Source organism: Pyxicephalus adspersus, chromosome 2 (genome assembly GCF_032062135.1).
Source record: "Pyxicephalus adspersus chromosome 2, UCB_Pads_2.0, whole genome shotgun sequence".
Taxonomy (NCBI): domain Eukaryota; kingdom Metazoa; phylum Chordata; class Amphibia; order Anura; family Pyxicephalidae; genus Pyxicephalus; species Pyxicephalus adspersus.
In genome coordinates this window covers 82321218-82339769 of record NC_092859.1, presented here as the reverse complement: position 1 = coordinate 82339769, position 18552 = coordinate 82321218, and the positions used below count along the sequence as shown (strand labels likewise).

At 36.4% G+C, this 18552-nt stretch overlaps 1 protein-coding gene across 1 annotated transcript in view; it reads left to right on the top strand.

The window, feature by feature from the left end:
* KITLG (KIT ligand) overlaps nucleotides 1-5557 on the top strand; it is a gene marked incomplete at its 5' end in the record, with an annotated part of 40553 nt that extends 34996 nt beyond the window's left edge. The window contains one exon of the mRNA XM_072399019.1: nucleotides 64-5557. The remainder of the gene's footprint in view (nucleotides 1-63) is intronic.
* Nucleotides 5558-18552: the final 12995 nt, after the last annotated feature.

Below are 18552 nucleotides of genomic sequence, written 5' to 3'. Positions count from 1 at the left end.
CATTTATGAGATGCCTCAAACCTTTTTCTCCTTCTGAATTGTTCATCTGTGTTTGATTTACAGGTGAGCGCTATGTTCGCATTTTATCTGGAGCAGTTAAAAAGACTCTTTTACTTTTGTGCTACAACAAACAGTTTGGACTTCCTTGTGCTACCATACACATAAATTCAGCCTTTGCCCCGATTTAATTCAATCTACAGGAGTAAGTGCTTCATGGACTGTTTGAGCAAGTTGGATTTATTTCCCAAAAATAAGAGCTTCAATTTGTGGGATGGCAGCAATCATAGGTTATTGAAGCATAACTGTGGTAAAGTAGTAAATGCTCAAGGACAACTCAAGCGAATATGTTGCCAAGATGAACGTGAAAAGTAAATTTTCGGTTATCAAGTTTATAAAAAAGTTGGATATTGCAGTGGTTTCTCATCTTTCATGAGCATCAAACACCCTTCCAATCCATCTTCACTTGGAAACCTGTATCTCTACGTCATCCATGGTGGAACTGCAGCACCCAATGATGGTAGTGTGAAGACTCTTCATAGCAAGTCATGTTGGATAGTTTCTTCAGTCTTCAGGCAAGAAAATGCTTCTCCTGCTGGCACAAGAGTCAGGATATACGTATATAATTTTTTTTTAAGTTCACATAATAAATATATATTTTTATATTGGATGCACATTTCTGTACATAGAGTATTATAGTACATACCACTTGCGCTCAGTTGGTAACTATGATAGCTAAAGGGCCTGGTAGGAATAAATAAATTAAAATCATAATAAAGATTATGACTAGAATATGAATGGTATGATCTGTTTAACTCCACTGGGGAGTTACAGTGGCAGAGTTCTAAAGTTAACAATCCAAAGAATGCTCCACCACAAATGTTCCTTCAGTAACGTATCATGGAAAATTAATGATGGGGCAGGGTGACAAGAAGAATGTAAAAAAAAAATATACTTTCATTTATGCCTTGAATGGCATAATCAAGTGGTCTGTATTTATATCCAAGTTTAAATTATTTATTGCAACCATTTACTATAGTGGAAATTATGATCTTAAATACTTTATTACAAATCTGATGTCATAACATAAATAATTAATCTTGCAGCATATGCCAGTAGTAACATTTGCAAGTAGTGCTTTGTTAGAATCTGATAACACATTTTTATCCCAGTACCTGATAACACTGATATCAAATTATGGTCATTTTTAATACTCAAACTTTTGTTCTTCCTAATTTCAGAAACATCAATTGTATATTTTCTAAATGTGAGATAACTGCATTCATGAAAAGTGGTTTGAATATGTGCATTGAATGCGTGGGATTGATATTTGTTTGTCGTTACCATGTATATTATCATGTTTCTCATCTCTAGAACTGTTAACATTTAGACACATGAAACAGTTTTTTTTCTAGGAAAGTGGTGTGGTTGAGTATTTGTCACACAGGCCACAGTCTTACCTCTAGTATGAATTCTGCATTTCTTTGAAGGCTAATTTCCAATATTGTACATGTTAATGTTGTCTTTGAAACTGTATAAACTGTGGATACCTGAATAATATTTTTTTTCTTAATTTTATTATTAAAGCAGGGTCAGCTTTTATATAAAAACTAGGTCTATGCAGTTTGTCTATGTGTAACACGTAAATGTCAGTCAAATAGTGGTACATAATAATATGAAAGGTAGTTTTCAGTTTAATATACACTTAGTACTACATCAAACTAACAGTACGAGGTACCACCTTTTCTGATAATGAGTGTAGATGGTTTTCCATACACTTCAATTAACTTGAGCAAAAGATCTTCATCTAAATTCAATATTTAATGTTCAATATTCTTGCCCAGCTAAAACAAAGGAGCCTTAGATCCAGTTTGGCAGACAGCCTGTGCTTCAAGGCATTCAGAGATTTAGGATTCCTCTGTGAGTGGTTACTTACCTGGTTTAAGGAACTGTTCAGCACGTATAAAAAGTATGCTGAGCTATATGTTTTCTTCACTTTGCTGTTCATCTTCAAGGTCATCAAATGGAACATAAAACATATTCCCCAAAATAAATGTTATAATAATTGTTAGGAATATACACAACTACACAAAGCATCGTTTAGAGTTGCATGCAGTAAATATTTACCCACTTTGTGCTTATCAGTCCATTTTCCCAATAGGCATCAATTATCAATAAAATTATACACAGTTGGATATCTTTCTATACTTGTATATGTTAGATAAAATTGTAGGTTCCCAAGAACCTTTCCTTACAAATGGGTTGTTTTTATATTTAATTTACTATTCAAATATTATACTCAAGTGTCACGGGTTATATTCATGTTGATGCAGTGAATTTTTTATTTAACACAGTTAAATGCAGTAATTGCTTAATTTTAGATTTTTGTGGTTTTCCAGCATTTCTTATTTTTTCTCATTCCTATTTCATTCAATTTTCCTGTACATTTCATGTGTTTAAATACACTCAATTAAATAGCATTGATGCATAAAGTATGATATACAGATATTTGACAGAATTTTTTAGGGTGACCTACATATTTGAACATTAAGTAACATTTTTTACATTAAATAAAAACATAAAAAGTGCAGAAGAACCACATTAAATGAATGGAACATTGTTATCAAATGTAACACTTTCAGTATAATAAAACTTTTGTTGAGTTGGTTTTTCAGCTTAAGAACTTGTGCTATTTTAACACAAGCATTATATGTGCCTCTGCACCTAATCATTTGTAATTGCTGCAACACATCAGGATTAGCAACTCAATGCCAAAGGAATATAAACAAACAATTCTGCACATTAGTTGCACATGTTTTGAGATAGATTGTGGAAAAGAATTGTGTCAGATCTCTGACAGAAACAATAGGTGGTATAGACACATTTTAAATGCCCCCTTATGTAAATAGTTTGGAGAGAGGCGCTCCTTGCAGCACATTCTTCTGGCTCCCCAATGTCCCCCAAATTACTTTTTTTCCTTTTCTCCTAGATCCCAGTTTTCCACTGAAGTTGGATTCTTGGCTTTGATCTTTTGTTGTACTCAGGTGGAAATCAAAGCCACTGCCCTGCAACAGAAACAGGACAGTGAGCATACAGCCAGAAATCCAACCTGGCCTGAACATTATCTGTCAAACTTTAGCTGCAGGCATAAGCAGTTTAAAAAAAAACTCCCTGTGGCCCCTTATCTTACCCTTTGCCACGCAAAATGTATCCTTGTAAAACACTTGCAGCATGAAATTGGTAGAAAAACAGGTGTGCTGCTTCTGGCAAGCTGGCAAACCCTTGGGGTGCCAGGCTATCTGCCTGTCCATGAGTACAAATCACTTATCCTCCTATAGAAGCTACCCAGAAGTTTGACATCTGCTTCACTATCCTGTTGTAGTAATAGGGTTCAGTGCAGGAGAAACACTTTATGGCAAACTGAAGAATTTTGGTATTTGCAACATTTCTATCTAAATGCAACAGATTGCTATATCAAATGGACATGTGTAAATAGCTTACAGTGGTGCTGCAGAATAACAACCTCAAAAAGTGCTAAAAGTGATAAATGGACTCAACAGCTGATTATTACGGCAATCTCCATATTTTGCAGCCCAACTTGGAGACTTTGCCTACTTTGGGCAGAGAATAATTAATGGCTTGTGTGTGAAGTCAAGCAAAGTCAAAATGAAACATATTATTTGCTCTAATTACTGAACAAGTGATAGAACAAACACCGTCTAGTATATAATTAAATGTCCATCTAAAATATGACTGCTTAATAACCCATTTAATAACTTGTAATAATAGCATTAGCATGGTTGGTTTCCAGAAGAAACTCTAAGGTCACTGACCTTTCCACCTGGGCATTAATCAACCTGAAAGATTTGCCTTAAGATGCATATTTACAAATCCCTTAATTCTAGATATTTTAAACCTAAGCTAAATACCATGGGAAATCATACTGACGATTGGGTCATCATATGAATTTTCCAACCTACTAGATCATTACGTAAATATAAATAAAGTGACAGAAATGGGGGGAAAAAGTACCAAAGGGGACGATTACAACTCTAAATGAAAAACTGCACCATTGTTGTATTTTATATATATATAAATACATACATATATATATATATATATATATATATATATACACACACACAAACACTGACATTTTTGATGGCTCTCAAATATGGTGCAATGTGTGGATCTATGCATTCTTTTACAAAAACCCCTGGAACTTGATAGAATTTCTTCACAGATATGTAATAAAATAAATCATGTCAGGTTATAGCATCACTTGCCTTTTAAACTATACTCTTCTTTTTTTAAAATGCACATATATATTCTTTTGTTAGAAGAAACGTCCATTACTAAGTGTGTGGTCAGGAATAGAAAACAACGAGATGTGCGCTTGGCACAGTCGCTGCTTGTCAGGGGATTTTTGTTTACTAGGATTAATATAGTTTGCAAGGAAATCACTAAAATTGATATCCAAAACTAAAATAATAACCAAAACTAATGTGAAATTTCCAAATGTTAAGACTGCAGACAGGGCATGGGTTATTAAAACAATCTGTGATTTTCTTTTTAATGTTAACTAGTATACAGAATTGAATTACCGGTTAGTTTACTAAAGGCCTGACACTAGTAAAGTATCTTCAGAAAAACATAAGAACAGTTTTGTAGTTGCAAATATGAAAAAACACATTGACTGCACACTCTTTTATTTTTGGCTTCAGGTTTTCTACAGTTACATTTACAGTATAGGTGCTGGTCCCATCCTCTGGATTAAATCTGCACGGGGATTTCTTTGAGTATGCACAGTAAGGATTCCCCATGCATCTATGTTTGCATCCAGGAATGTTTAATTGCCCTACACCTAATTATGTGTTTGAAGTAAACACAACTTAATTTTGCCATCATAAAGATAGCATTTTAGTTAATTAAATAATTTTTTTACAGAAAATCCTGTATAAGAGTGGTATTGTGACAAGCCTTCAACAAATATAAAACTTCTGCAAGACAATTGAAAAAAAATACTGCTGGTAAGACATGTTCACCAAAGGTTATTGGTTTGGGAATATTTGTGTTTAAATGAAAGATGAATCCACTTTGCACATCATTTTTTGTAACTATTACATTTATTACAGTTTTTGTTATGGCTTTAAAAGATCCAAAGCATTGCCAATTGTCTACTTGGGGTATGATGGTAATATATAATCTCTACTTTGCCATTTTTCTTTTTACTGCTGGTATGATGGTAATATATATGTATCCAAAACTTTGACATTTTTTCTAGCGAGGACTTAAGTGAATGTCTGGCACTTGAAAAAAATGAGAATGTTTACAGCACCATTGCAGGTATCAGCAGTATAACCATCTGATGTTTGGATAACTATATTCTGACTGCAGGCCAAAAGAAAAATAATGACAAACTTTTTATATATTGTGATATGTATATATTTGTTTTAAAAATTTATGTAAGTCCTGATTTATTTTTTACTGGTTTGAATTTGGTATTGCTTTGTATACATATACTTTATTGTTATAAATAAAGAATTCTATGCACTGCCAATATACCTCTTTGTTCTGGTTTTTGAAAGACTGTGTGTTGTGTTTTGGAGGCACGCTTTGTAGGCTCTAGGCTCTTCACTAGAGCAAAAGAAGGTTAAGCATATGGATGCAATGAATTGCACATTATCATTCAGGGCTCTAATTATGTGCAAATAATTACTACTGGATGCTACCTATAATGGTTGCACCACAGCCCATAGTAAGCAAGTTGTGGCGTCTAATAAATTATCACTATTCTTAGTGATTGCAATTAATTAATAACTCACAATTTAGTAATGTGTTTAGGCAAACAAAAACAACCCATATATCTCTAACCTTACCAGTGCAGCTTTCTCCTATAGCATACATTTAAAGAAATATCTGTGTTGCCCCTTCACCCATTTATCTGAGATAGGGGTTGAACTTGATGGACTTGTGTCTTTTTTTAACCTGACAGCTATGTAACTTTACCTTCCACTGGATCACCCCATTGCAGTAAATTCCCATCAAGGAGTCTACGTATCCAGTATTTGTAAAAGCTCAATTATTCTAGTTTTCGTAAGTCTTGAGGTATAGCTTGAGTAGAGAAAGCACTGAAAACAAGTTAATAAAGGCTTAGTACACTCAAAGTTAGGTGGAGAATGGTCATAATCACTTCTTCCAACATGGCTTCTACTATGTATGTACATTTTATTTAGTGTCCAAGATAGAACTGTGATCAAACTATAAAATCCCATAATGTGATGACGGTTCTCCCTAGAAGTAGGACTTTGCTCTTTTTTTATTTAGTTTTAAAAAAATTTTGTTAATACCCACTGATCCTGCCAATGTATAGACACTTTTATTGATAGGGAGACAAAGCTTTTCTTTCTACAGTTAAATCCCTGGTTTGCTTAGAAGCTGTCACCTGTAATAAACACATAAGTGAATAGCCACACCTAGGTTAGTCCATAGTCCTTTAGACTGACAGCACATTACTTTATCTGCAAGGGCTTAAAGTAATTATGTAAAATCATTCCCAGTCCTTCTCACCCCTTCAGTACTGTCTAGCCAAGTGCAGGGGAAATCCATCTTGCCAACTGCATTTACTAATAGTAAAAAAATTAGATTTATTTAAAGGACATTTACCATGCTAACTTGTATTGACAGTGCCTGTTTATCATTAAAGCCTTGGATGGATTTAATTCTATGATAGTGACTGGAATTAAGTATGTCAAATTTTCCTGTATAAAGGGAGTGATTGGATATCACAATCTACAATTGTTCTTAAACAATTATCTGTTAACAGTGCTGTACAGGGACAGGCCCACATGGAACAATGTCTGAATGGGGTTTTGTATGACTTGTGGTAACTGTCATGAGCTCAGTGGGATTTAGGATCACTTGTCTAAACCTGCAAAAGGAGGGGGTTAAAGGATTCATTTTTTTACAGTAAACAGGACATTTAACTTATGGAAGGATGCCCTCAACAATTACTTTTTCATAAATAATTAAATATCTTTCTAGCACCATATGTTAAGACTGCATAAATTATTCATCATCTCACTAAAACACGCATGCTGTGTCAGCTATATCTACAATGGATCACAATTCACTATTATTATTGAGTAAAAGATATATATATAACATCAATTGAAAATGAATGAAACCTACAACATTCATTTTTAAGGAAAGCAGAATATTCACAACCTGAACTTTCCCTGAACTGGTAAATGAGACAGATGCACTATGACCTTTTCTAGACAGACAATGACTTGATTTTTTATTTCAGACATGCTATGCCTGAAGATTTAGCCACTACTGAAACTTGGAATATACAAAAATTTACCATATTAATACAGAGATATTTTATCTCTTTTATAAAATCCTGGCCAGCAAAGCAAAGCCACAGAAACTGTTTATGGACCGATACAACACTGGACTGTTCTTCACAGAAACTTCAAAGGGACTTTTTTCTTGTACTTTTCTAGTGACTTCGCTTGCTTTTTCCCTACATTTACTGTTTACTTTTTACTGTACTTTTTGATGTATACTTGTAGAGCATTTACCTGTCCAGCGAGCCCGCGACATCCATGGGAACCATAGCCGGCCGGGGAGACCCCACTGCAGCAGGCAGCGTGGCTGAGGCTGCTGCTCTGCTCGCAGGGTGTCTCACCCTGTAGGTGGAGGGATCAGTTCTGGCCGAACTACTGTTCGGCCAGGCGGCATCCCCAGCATTCCTATGGACGTGAACAGAGAAGTTCTTGTTCTCAGCACTCCTGCGGACGTGGGGCGAAAATAGGGCACGTCCCAGGGGTGTTGTGGAAAGAGGTGCGCGCGCTACCACGCACGCCTCTTGTACCCCCCAGGGGCAATGCACTCGGCTGCCTCACCACGGGGCGTGACATAGTTAGTTTGTATTCCCTGCGGTCAATCAGCTGCAGGGGATTTAGTCATCCTCCTATCAAATGGCGCCAGGTGGCGCAAGGTCACTTGGGTGCGTTCTCTGTGTTGGTGCATACTAACCTCTGTTGTGTAATTACTAATAGCGAGCCGGTCTGATATCCGATTGTGCCTGAACTCCACCTGCCCTGACCTTGGATTGTTTTGGACTACTCTTGCCTGCTTCCTGCCCCGACCTCGGATTGTTCCTGACCTGCCTTTGCCTTATCCTTCTGTATCACACTTATCGGACTGATCATCTGTGAATAACCTTTGCCTTGTTTTATGACGACAATAAAGCTTGATAAAAGGATTCTTGGAGTTGGCTGTGGTTTGTGTGCCCAGGAGCATTACAATACTAATGTTGAGTTTCCTTTTGTTAAACTCTGTTAGAGTACCAGCCCAAAAAAATCTAGGTAGTGTGCAGGGCTGGGTTCATGGTTTGGCAGGGGGAAAACAGGCCTCCCTGGTGTACGCAGTGCACAGCCAATACCCTGATACAGGGCAATGTGACATGCACGATTCCTCTTTTCTATCTTGGTTTTTACCTTTTTCCGTGAACACTGCTATCTTTTCCCTCTTTCCTTGAGGGGGGGGGGGGTTCTTTCCCTTTCCTTTATTTCCTTTTTTATTTTTCCCTATTTTCCCCCCTTACCACATTTCCTTCTTTCCTTTGCTAATAGCAGGAGAAAAGGTTCCAGAATGAAAGAGAGGCCATCTCAAAAAGTATGCCAGGTGACTGAGCTGTAGTCTGTTCAGGAATAGATATTTGAGGGTGTTAGACCAAACTTATGGCTAAGCATCTTTTTGAAACTAATCAGTATATAAACTGAGGTAGTTTTTTTTACTTGAAAACACAGAAACCTATAACGAGGTATAAACCTAGGGCACAAAATTTGCTATCATTGAGAACATTCAAAATAGTAAACACCAGTAATGCTAATCATTTTAAAATTATGCTAATAAAATACATCCAAGATTTGTGAAAATATTTATTTAAAAAGAAAAAAAAACACATGGGCTCATTTTACCAGGTTATATTATGTTATACCTTTGAAGTGGTTTTGATGGGCCACTTGCTCTTAAATTATGTTGTGTGCATTTTTTGTTGGCTACCATTGGATAGTGCTTTGTTCTCACTTTACATAAGAACACCGCTGCATCTACTGGTCTGACCCAAGTATAAACCAAGAATCTTTTTTCAATGACAATGAAAAAAATCTTGGTCCATCCAACTATATATGCCAAGTGAAGCCCCTGAAAATAATGTGACCTCTATTGAGATTGCCTAATATGTGAAGCCCTTGGAGAACAGAGTGTACAGTAGGTATTAAACATTTTAGGAGCTCTCATACCTGGCCTACCAGGCATGAGGATTCAAGGCAGTATGTTTGCCACTGCATGCAATGCTGCTTAGGGACTGTTATCAACATCAGTATACTATAGTCACCACAATCACATTACACACTCTTCTCCTCTTTATTTCTGGTATATAATAACAATTTCAAGGCTGGAGAATACTTTGTATGGCTGGACATTTTTGAACTTAAATCAAGATGACCAAAAGTGGTTTTTCCAGGTGTTCAAATGTGACTCTTCAATGACCTTAGAAGATGAACAATCATAGATAATTAAATGAAAAACAAAAAAAAAAAAAGAATTCTGCAGAAAGCACAGTCGACCCAAACAAATGAACTTGTCAGCAACCAAGCCAATATAAATTAAGATAATGATACTTTTAGCTGTAACCACCCAGAAACTTTTTGGGACTCCCTTCAAAATAATTTGTGAGAATCAATAGGAATCCTAAACAAAAGGACAACATCCAGAAGAATGTCAAACAAATGGGCTCTCAGCCAGTAAGAAACACAGCAACATTTCTTTTTTTATATATTCTTGGCATAGTCGTAAATTATAATCTTCATCTACTTGAGCGAGCATGTGAAAAAAAATGGGGATGGATGAAGACCTTATTATTCTCTGTGCAAAGTTATGGCATCCTAAACAACAGAATGTGACATGGCGCCAGCTTAGCATCCATAGCTGCAAGGCATACAATGTTCTCTACATCTAAATGAAGGAAAATATTTTAAAATAAGGATATATTGTATGCCTTTTTTTAAGAGGAGTCAAGTGCTGTTGTCAAGTCATCTTCAGAACACTTAGGAAAAATATTTAATATTCAATATAAAAACATCATTGATTGTGTCGTTTCATACATTAAATGATTTAGCACCTACAGTAGATTGCAGTTGGGACAAAACAGCCACAGCTATGGAAAGTCTTGCGGCACTTCCGTTTAATTACAATAGACATCTTTGTCTAGAACATGTTGGTGGTGCCTTCAGCTATTAGCCTGTTACCACTATTCTCTCTAACAGATCAAGTGAAGATCTATGAAAATTCCTCACTGCGAAACAGAAGACATTTAACAATGCTCTGCACTGTGTTTAGTAAAACTGTTGCACTGAAACAGCTAATTAATGAAACATAAAGCTTTATTCATAGAGAGCTGTTACATTTTAGTGAAAGAATAAATAGTTTAAACATAAAAATATAGATTTCAAATCTAAATGTAGTTACCACAAAGGCTTGTTTTTTTGTGTTAAACAATGGTCTGTGGGAAATTTTTAGAAAGGATAAATGTGCAGTTTTACAATAATTAACTTGAAAATGCTGCAAAGTTGCTTCTGATTTGCCTTGACATTTGCTTTTTAATGTTGTACTTGTCACAGAATAATTAGCAATAACAAATCAGTTTAGTTTAAAATAGATGTTTAAAAAAACTTCATGTTGTTCTAGTTTTTCCACTGATCCTGACTAAATAAAACATAAATGCATATAAGAATATATAGCCTGTAGCATGTGTACCTTTTTAGTGTTCTGTCAGCACTCTTTTAGCACCTTTTTACCAGCAGCATGCTACTAAAGAAGAGAAAGTGCGAATAGCCCTGAGCATCAGTCAAAGGCCTAGACAGGTGAGACTTATTATGAAGTCTGGCTACCAGGTAAGATGTTGACCTAGGAATGCAGGCTTTATCCATCCCAAATCTCTTTAAAGCCCCCAGCTTCCAGGCTCCAGAACAAAACCTAATAAGATTCTAAGAAAACAAAGTTTGTTTCATCCATATAAGGGAAAAGCCTTGATGATCCTCAACATATGTATGTGTATTTAATTATCTCTTCCTCCTCAGAGCAACCAAATCATAATTGAATTTACAAACTTTCACTTAAAATATAATGCCAGGTAGGTGGAAAAAAGATTTACTCTTTAAACACGTTTCATACTTCAACACTAAATTTATAATAATTTTAAACTGTTGTAATTAAAATCCACAAGAACTGATTTATAGAAATACGTTTAATATAGTTTTAAGTATCTAATGATGAAAAATGAAGACAGGGGACTGTAAGGCATTCAGAAATATTTCCTTGATATACTATTGTTGTTTCTCTTTCATCTGGTAGGAAGGAATGGGAACGTCATTGTTCCAGGTCATCTCACATGGGAATGGGTGGAGGGCTTTACGCATCTGGTAATTAAATAGCAGTTCAAGTGTATCTGTTTTTCTATTTTAAAGGCAAGTTGTTAAACTTAGGTGTACTCAGAATTCTTCTAAACTTGAATTTCCTTCCAACTCTATATTTTCCTACTGTCCTCACCAGCTTTTTTTCATGATAACATGATTAAACAGTTGCAACTGATCAGAGTTTATTGGTAAAATAAACACCATGTTAGCAGCCATTGTTTCAAAAGCCAATATTTATGCAGATCAAGATGACAGGCTGCCCTGGGCACTTTAAGGTGATGCATAGGCTGTGGCAAACTTTAGAAGGGGGTCACATTTGTACATGGTTCTCCTGCACCCCTTGTACACCTCACCTGCACCCCCAGCACAAGGCTCATCTTTTTCTCTTACAAAGCTCACTTGCATCTATTGTTATCATCCAAAATGCATTGTTGTTAGAAAAGTGTATGTGCACAGTAATTGTCCTTGAAGATTTGTGGCAGTACTGTAGCAGGCTGCTGAGAAATAGGTAACTATTGTGACAGGCTGCGGAGATGTGTGTATCCACTCTGGCAGTCTGTGGAGAATTGTGTCAGAATTGCACAGAATATTACTGGGTATTAAAGCTCCCATTGCCCTGGTATGCGGAATTTTTTTTACCCCAACTGGAGCAAATTGCTTTATAACTGCTTTATTAGGGATTTTTCCTTCCTCTGGATCCACTGTGCATTATGTCTAGGATAAGCTGGTTTGTACTAGGTTTATTTCCCTCCCTTGATTGACTTATGTCTTTTTTCAACCTGACTATATAACTATGTGTCAGTACTGTGGCAGTCTGTGGAGAATTCTGCTAGTACTGTGGCAGTTGTATGTTAGTTGTATCAGTACAACAACAGTCTATGAAAAATTCAATTCTCAATACTGTCAATACTGCAGAGAATTGTGTCAGTACTGCAGCTGACTGTGGAGAATTGTGTCAATATTTCAGATGTCTGTGGAGAATTGTGTCAGTACTTAAGCAGTCTGTGGAGAATTGTGTCAGTACTTAAGTAGTCTGTGACGAATTGTGTCAGCACTACAACAGTCTGTTGAGAATTAAGTCAGTACTGCAACAGTCTGAGAAAAATTGTGTGAGTACCGCAGCATTTTGTGGAGAAATATGTAAGTAGTGAGGGAGTCTGCGGAGAATTGTGTAGCAGTATGTGAAAAGTTGTGTGAATACTGGATCATTCTGTGGAGATATATGTGAATACTGCAGCATTCTGTGTGGATTTGTGTGAATACTGCACCAGTATGTTTTGAATTTTATTAGTATGGGGGCTATCTGTGAATTGTTTCAGTACTGCAGCATTCTGTGGGGAATTGTGTGAATGCTGCATCAGTATGTGGTGAATTGTATCAGTATGGGGGCTTTCTGTGAATTGTGTCAGTACGGGAGCATTCTGTGGAGAATTGTTCCAGTCCAGGCCGTTTGCAGGGGAGCGAATTAGAATTTCAGCGGAAAATTGAGTTAGTACAGTTAAAGTTTGTAGTAAAGAGTGTACAGTGGTACAGAGGCAGTCACTGGAGAAACACATTGGTGCCGTGGAGCATGGATGGGAAGAGAATGGTTTTACAATTTGTATCTAGCATATTTGGGAAGCCATGGGTACAGACCTCTATACAGGGAAAGACATGTTCATATTAAAAGCCACTGGACACCGAGGTTGGGCAGCTCACAGCTCTCAGATACTAGATCTGTGCTGTGGGAAATTGTCACCTTATGATAACCTTCCCATTTCTGACAGATTACATGACCTAAGCTATTAGGGGAAATCAGAATTTGAAACTTTCCTCAGCACAGCTCTATCATCTCCTGGAGTGGCAAGCCACTTGGTGAAAGCTCAAATAATATTTTGCAGGCCTTAAAGTAAAGCAAAACTTTATTTCTAATTTTGCATGGAAGTAAGATTAGGTTTCTATTACTGTTTTTGTTCCTGTTGCATAGATCTGTTTGTCAAGAGCATATTCCCACTGGGAGATAGAAAGGGGTGGTACTGAAAATACGTGGTTGTAACCAGAACAGTAGGGGAATAGATATAACTGTTAGGATTCTCCCATCATCCTGAAAAAATATCTTACTTTTTTGTGTCTGTGTAATATTAGGGGAATGAAACCCCCTGATCGCTAAACAGTCAGCAATGAACTTCAACTGAAATTTCTAGTTCGAAAAAATGCATTTACCTTTATTCAAAAACCACTAAAATGGTAGAAATTCTGAAAATTAAATATGGAAAAAAAGAGGACACAAGAAAATTGGTACTTGCTAATTTCCAAATAGAAGGTTTGTGCCCACATTCCTTTGCATTCTCCAGCACCTTCTGTTGCTCAGCAATGTCAAGTGAATAAAAAACGCAATAGTGGGGTGACTTCACAACGGCCTTTGGAAAGGTAGAGATTGAGAAGCTGAAGCACACATATTTATAAAAGAAATATGGTGATGTGATGTATTGCTTAAATGTCTATCAGAAACGAATTTTGTTATTGGATTGACCATTTAGGTTATTGGTTTTAAACTTGCTGGATACAGGGGGCCTAAATTTAATATTCAGGATGTGTAGTTCTACAAAGAATTTTACTGACACTGGTAATATGCTACAGGAGTGGTTAAAGTGCCATAACATCATCTTTGCCAATCTAATGTCCCTGCCTCAGTCATATGTAATTACTACAGTCTAAGGTAAATGCAAACACAGGGAGAACCTGCAAACCCCATGAAGATAATATCCTGGCTGAGATTAAAACCTGAACCACTGAACCACCGTGCTGCTCCAAATAATTGCTGTGGGACCTCTACAGCTGCAATATTTTGGTACCAAAATACCCTACCCAAGGTTCAAGTATTTCTGCATCCTATGTTGAGAAGGGCTTGAGAAAACCTAAAGAATTTGATTAAAAATTATTTGCCTGATTAGGCTTATTTATGTTAGTGTATGTTTATCCCTTCAATTAAAAAAAAAAAAAACATAAGCTAGGTTGTATGTAAACTTTATTGGAATTGCTTGCTATATTGCATTGGTTTTATTACAGGTTACTGCTTTTTATTTATACACTTTCAGGAACCTGATGGTTTGCTAGACTACCTGCTGGTAGCAATAACAATTATGGATCTGAATTTTGCAATATCAATGTGTTCTCAGCAGAGTCTAGCAATTAGTAACCATCTGATGCTGGCTGGTGGAAATCTATCTAGCCCTATACCACAATTTAAATAAATGTATAGCACTTTGCTTGTGCCTATGTACATGTTCTGTATCCGGGGTGTAGTCATAAAAAAAAGGAGCGGGGCGCACGGTAATAGTGACGGCTATCAGTGGCAGTTCAGGTGTCCCCGCCACACAACACCCCTGTTCTGTATGCTGTGCCATCTACCTCTAACCGGCATGTTCCACTCCTGACTTAATAACCTCTTGTTTCTCTATTTCTCTTCTAGACCCCATGCTGCTTTGTCACGTGTTTAACCTTGTTCTTGCTTTTGCTGTTTGTATATAGGTAAGATAGTTATCTTTTTACCTTGCATGCATGTTTTCATCAAATGGTCTAGAGGTTGAAGTATATGTTTATATTATGTCATAGTATGTCTTGTATCTATGGGATTCACACACATTGCTTATATTCACTTTCAAGCAGTTTCTATGGTGTACCAGCACTATTTTGCGCTACTATAGGTCTATTGTAGTAAATGTGAAGTGAAATGCAGTGTAGTAAGTACTTTAAACATATACTTTTCTTCATTTAGTACATTAGTAAATTAGGTTCTGAGCACACTGTTAACCCCCCTGTCTAGGATGCCAATAAAGGTAGGGAAGGTAGCATTTCTCATTTATTTGTTGAAATATATTCACACTACAGTAGCTATATTTTCTATGTAAGTTTTACTCGGCCTCTGACATAATTATTACTGTTTCCAACTAATTAGCAATTATTGTATGCACTTATGTAAACAGATGTGCCCCAATAAAATATGAAAATCACATTGTTGACATATATTAATGGAGTCAGTGACTATTGCCAAGAGAAGTTAACATATAACCATATGTTTAATTATCAACTAACAGCAACTAATGCTAGTAAAATAACATCTGTTTACAGTACCCATCATAAAGCACTGGGATGTTCTACAACACTTTTCCAGACAATCGTAAACTAATTACATCAGTTCTTGCCACTTTGGGCTTTACACACTACTGTTTCAGAATAATAACATAAACTCAGATTTTTTTCATGCCGGTGTAGGTTCTTCCTACAATACAAAAACAAATTGAATTAAAACAAAACTAAACATGGTTGTTTGTATACTGACAGTGGTGCATGGTTAGTTCGGTGAACTAACCATGCACCACTGCCCATATCTATCTGCAAAATTTCAAGAATGAACCTCAGATAACCCACCCACCTAATACCACTGGTAATGTTTCAGTTTAAGCCACATTTAAACCAAAGAATGTTGGACTAAACCCACACTGTTATCAGGGGAAAAAAATCCCACTATACATAGTGGGCCTGATTTATCAAAGCTCTTCAAGTCCGGAGAAGATAGACTATTATGAGTGAACTTTGATGATCCAGCAAACCTAGAAAGGATCTGGTCCAGGACTGAAAACATTTGGCAAATAGCAAATGGCTTTAAGTAATACATTCCAGGTTTGCTGGATCCTCCAGGTTCTCACATGAAATTCTATATTCTCCAGTCTTGGAGAGCTTTAATTAATCAGGTCCAGTATCCCTAGTGGAAACAGAACCCAAAAATCTAGGACAGCTAGATACAGCTCATCAGAGCTTTGTGTTTAACAGGTGACATATTAGTCTAGTTCTAGTATATCACAATCAGGAAGTTTACAATATTAAGATGGTTTCATCTACTGTAAGCGTTGCATGCGTGTCATAACCTGCAGGACAGCTATTAAGTGGTTAACAGGAAACATTAAAAATAGTATTCATTCATCTTTTTTTAATGTACTTTCTTAATTACTTTAGATGTGGAAATTAAACCTGTAAAAGCAATTCCAACTTCCCAAACAAGTAAAATACCTTTAAGCAAATGTTCAATTTTATAAAAAAAACTTCCTATGTTGTGAATAATAGTGTTTTGGCTTTGTAACTTTAAGTTCTTTGTTAATGAAGATTGATTTGGAGACACTTCCGAAATACACAGGTCTACATGCACTTAGCTGAATAAAGACGTGATTGTGGGACAAAGGAACTCTGTTTAGGTTAGCGGAAATTGATAAATTATAAACATTGCTAAATAAATAAAAGGGATTAAAAATAATAGTGTATATTAAAAGAAAAAACAAGATTCATAATCATGAATACACTTAGTTAGGTCAGTTGACATTGTGTTAATACCAAAAAACAGGGTCCCTAAACTCCAATGTGTGAGGCTTTTTAGCACTGACAACCAGGGGCACTTCATCATTGACCATTAATATAAGATAGTGCTAGACACTAGTGGTCCCTCCACCTAACTAACTTCCAAATAAAACTCTCGGAGTTGCACTGCAGAATTGAGGCAAACATTTGTTTATTGAAAATCCACAATGTATGTCAGTCAGGAAAGTAGCCAGCAATCCACTTTGCATCTCTAGGTACACATTTGCTGATGTGTCACCCTACAGGTTTATTCATAGATTATGACTAACAATATAAGGGGCACAATACTGACCATTCATTACAGTGAATACCCCAGGCATACTCCTAGGAGACAATTACACTCTGTAAGGGTGTACATTGCAAGCTACTAACTTCCTAAGCTGTACAATACCTGCTTTGGACAAAAGTGTTAACTGTCTCAATTATTACACAAATTGGACTCAAATTAAACTCAATTTAAACATAAATTCAGTTAAGCTGCTTGACAGCTCCACAGGATATAACACCTCCCACCTTTGCACACTCTATATTTTTTATCCTCTGTGTGCCCACAATTGTGCAAGGTATTGTGCAGTCCTAGAAATGGCCCTAAATGCTGATATATAGGTACCAAACTGTACCTATGGGCCTATTTTCTCTCATTTGGCCTAATTTATTAAAACTCTCCAAGTTTTGAGTAGATACACTTTCATCAGTGAACCTGGTTAATCCAGCAAATGTGGAACAAATCTGGTCCAAAATTGAAAACATTTGCTAATAAATAGCTATAAAATCACTTTTAAGAAATCCAATCCAGGTTTGCTGGATCATCCAGGTTAACTGATGAAAATGTATCTTCTCCAACTTTGGAGAGCTTTAATAAATCAGGCATGCACATGACATAAAAAGACCATTATTGGATGTGAGATCCTGTGATCCAATCATCTGTACTTTTTTTGGAGAATAGAAGCATGGCATTATCTTTCTGCAAACAGATCCCTTTACAGATTCCATTGCGGGTCTACAGAACACATTCAGTATGATTGTTTGAGTTCTACACTCAATTTCCACACAGACATCAGATTACTGTCACTGGAAACCATCTTTCATGATCATTTCTAGTGACAAATGAATGTTCTATGGAGAGGGGAGAGAGGGGAATGAGGAAACTGCATCCCAGTGGAGTACTGAAGCATAGGTTCATTACTTAAACAGCTGCACTTCACCTGCTAGTGACTGCAAGCACATAAAACAAGAAAAAAGAGGTTTCTGATATTCAGCCAGCTGGTTGAAAATATAGAAGCAGCAGCACACTGATGAGGTGATCCATCTACTCTTAATGATCCCTCCTTCTCTCTGCAAATTTCCCTGCTACAGAGCCTGACTAGTTCCGTGTGATACCCTTTCTATCTCAGTATGAGCACTACTGTACAGGAGATCACAGGATCCTGATGTCAAGACAAATGTAGGTACTTGGACTAGTTACGTTTCAAAGCACATTTTGACTTTTGTAACCTACACAAAATTGTATTATTGAACTTAGTAGTATGTAAAATGAAAGAAAGGACATAAATGAAAAACCGAGATAAAAACTGAAATCCCATAAAAAAATCCATGTGTAGGCATTTAAAATAACTGATATATACTGTGCTTTCAGAGCGACACATATCATCAGTTTTCCTGCTATTGAAGACAG